General features: G+C 42.1%; 1 non-coding gene across 1 annotated transcript; it reads left to right on the forward strand.

Moving 5' to 3' along the window:
* The first annotated feature begins 2,188 nt into the window (after positions 1 to 2,188).
* Positions 2,189 to 2,261, forward strand: TRNAK-UUU (transfer RNA lysine (anticodon UUU)). The gene has a single exon. It is a non-coding gene; the product is annotated as a tRNA-Lys (tRNA).
* The last annotated feature ends 1,201 nt before the right edge of the window (positions 2,262 to 3,462 follow it).

The raw sequence follows: 3,462 nt of genomic DNA on the forward strand, positions 1-3,462 counted from the left end.
GGCACTGCTCTGCGGGGACTTTGGTGCAAGTGCATTCCCCTAAACCTGAACTTGGGCAAGCTACCCAGTTCTGGAAGCTTTTGTATTCTAGTCCGTAAGGAAAGCTCCTGACCTCCGAAATTATCTCAGGGATTAAATGAGATCGTTGAATGGCTTAGATTCAAACACTGATTGGGCACCTCCACGAGGTGCCAGATGTTGAGGGTTCAGACACAATCCTTGCTGGTAGAGATTTAAGGCTGGTGATTTTAAACGCAGAGTAGATTTGAAACAAAGGCTAATTTCACTCACACTTAGCCACCACCCCATGTCCTTCACTTTCATTGTGATCAGACAGGGTCCTAATCCTCTTCTCACCAGAGAACTGGAAGGAAGAGCAGAATTAATACCTATTACGAAGAGGAGCTACAAGACTAATTTGCACTCTCTTGGTAATGCTCCTCATCATTAATTCTTTTTTAAAAAAAGATTTTATTTATTTAATTGACAGAGAGACAGAGAGCACAAGTAAGCAGAGTGGCAGGCAGAGGAAGAGAGAGAAGCAGGCTCTCCGCCGAGCAGGGAGCCCAATGCGGGGCTTGATCCCAGGACCCTGAGATCATGACTCAAGCCGAAGACAGAGGCTTTAACCACTAAGCCAACCAGGCACCCCGCATTAATTCTAAATACAGCTCTGAAGCCAATGTATTGTTCTTAACAGTCAAAAGAAGTTCTGTTAGCTGGTTAAAGCTGCCATCTACTTTGCTCTCAACATTGACTATTATTGTCACACGTGGTCAGGAAATGAAAAGCAAGGGCACCCTCTTTCTGACCCTGACTTCCATGGCTCCCACATCCTGCCCCAGCCAGGCTTCGGCAAGCAAGGTGAGGTTGTTAGAGTAGTAGATTTACACCCTCTCTGAGGGCCCCTGGCTGGCTCAGTTAGTAGAGCACATGGCTCTTGATCTTGTGGTTGGGAGTTTGAGCCCTATATTGGGTATGGACATTACTTACCAAAAAATCCTTTAAAAAAAGAAAAAGAAAAAAAAATGTAGGTACTCTCCCAACAATCTCCAATAGCTCCTAAAATGGAATGACAGAAAGGGAGGACTTGAGGGTCATATCCAGGTTCGGGGGTTGAGCAACTAAGCGGGGGTAAGGCCATTTACTAAGATTGGAAAGCCTTGGGGAGAAGCAAGTTTGGGAGGGAAATCAGGAGTTCCACTTTCGACTTCTTTTTTAACCTCTCTTCCTAGTCTCTAAGCCTGTATAAATGAACAAGCCTCTTCTTTCTTAAAACAAATGTAGCCCTCCCCAAACCTTAAAATCCCTCTAACTGTTGGCCTTTCTTCTTCCCTTTAGGTCCAAACTCCTTTAAAGGATCATCTACATTTCACTATACCTATGCTTTCTCACCTCCCAGTCTCTACTTGGCCCCTGCAATCTGGTTTCTGCCCTTACCATATAAACAGTACTCAAGGAAGGTGACAAATAACACCCTAATTGCCAAATTGAATGGGTACTTTTCAGTCCTAACTTCACAGGATCTCCCTGCGGCCTTTGATCCCAGGGTTCCCATCCTCCTCTTTGAAAAATCTCTCCTCCCTTGGCCTCCCGGGGCTTCAGACATCGCTCTCTGCTGTTTCTCTTCCTCTGTGACTTTTACTTGTCACATTCTTTCTGACTTCTCTTCTGTCTGCTGCTCCAATGTTGGATTTGCAGAGATTCTATTCAGCTCTTTTCTCCCCTGACACTGTTTCCAGGGATGATCATACATTTACATCCCATTTAGATGATTTTGGCTATCACCTGTGAACTGTGGACTGCCCATTTGCTAACTCCCTACTCCAATCCTCTGTGGAAAAACAGACTCGGAGATGCCTACTAGATAGGTCATCTAGATGCTCCTAGATATTACAAACTCAACATATTCATAATTCAGTTCCAAACAGGGCAATTTACAGAAGAAATTCAGATTGCCCAAAACATGAAAAGATGCCCAATCTTACCTAGTAAACAGGAAATGCAAATTGGAGCAATAAATGCAATATTTCTCAGAAAGACAGGCACACATTAATGAGAATGATAACATTCAGTGTAGGTGAAGATTAAGGCAAACAGGCACACAACTGGTACAAGTATGACTTGCTATACAACCTTTTAGGAAAGTAATCTGGCGTTAACTATTAAAAAAATAAGATACAGGGGTGCCTGGCTGGCTCAGCTGGTAGAGCATGAGACTTTTGATCTCAGGGTCATGAGTTCAAGACCCACACTGGGCATAAATAGAGCTTACTTACAAAATCAAATCAATGGGGTGCCTGGGCAAAGATGCCTTTGCCTCAGGTCAGGATCTCAGCGTCCTGGGATCGAGCCCGTGTATTGGGCTCCCTGCTCTGCAGGAAGCCTGCTTCTCCCTCTCCCACTCCCCCTGCTGTGTTCCCTCTCGGTGCCAAATAAATAAATAAAACCTTTTAAAAAATCAAATCAAATAGAAAATAAATAATAAAAATTTTAAAATACAAAGTATGTATTTTATATTTATATATTTTATATTATATGTCAAAGAAATTGCCACACAGGTCTGTAGAGCACACATGCAAGGATGCTCATCACATTGTTGTTTGTGTTAATGGGAAGTTGGTGCTAGTCTGCTTGCCCGTCACTGGAGAAGTGGATAGGGGAAATGCGGTAGTTAGATACCTTGGAGTACTATGCAGTGGTTAGAAGTAATGCCTTAGATGTATACATATGGCAACAGGAGTGGCTTTTATGACAGAAAGCTGAACAGCAAAAACAAAATTGGGATGCCTGACAAAATATCATTTATGTAAATGAAAATAACATACACATAAAACCAAATTTCATTTTATAAGACTACAAACAAAAGAACACACATTAAGGAATGGTTTCTTGTGGGGAATAGAGGGTTCAGGGCTAAAAAAGAAAATACAAACAAACAAGGGAGGAAGCTTGCATGGGCCAATAACGGTAATGTCATATAAAATGAGGAATGTGATTAGCTCCACTCACAGTACTGAGGAGCTCCCCCAAATTCATAATGTATTCTCTTTGACCCTACAGACTAGTCCCAACATTTTTGCCACTAACAATAATGTTGCAACAAATACTCTTCATATATGTATATACACATATGTATATATGGTTTTTTAAAAAGATTATTTATGTATTTATTTGATAGAGAGACAGTGAGAGAGGGAGCACAAGCAGGGGGAGTGGGAGAGGGAGAAGCAGGCCTCCCGCTGAGCAGGGAGCCTGATATGGGGGCTTGATCCCAAGACCTTGAGATCATGACCCAAGCTGAAGAAGACGCTTAACTGAATGAGTCACCCAGGTGCTCCTCATAATTAAACTTCTGAAAATAAAATAAAAGACAAAGAAAATAAATCCTGAAGTAAGCCAAAGAGAAAAGATGCATTACTTATAGGAAGACATCAATTTGAATGACAGCAGATTTCCCAT

Source organism: Mustela lutreola, chromosome X (assembly GCF_030435805.1).
Source record: "Mustela lutreola isolate mMusLut2 chromosome X, mMusLut2.pri, whole genome shotgun sequence".
In the NCBI taxonomy this organism is placed as follows: Eukaryota; Metazoa; Chordata; class Mammalia; order Carnivora; family Mustelidae; genus Mustela; species Mustela lutreola.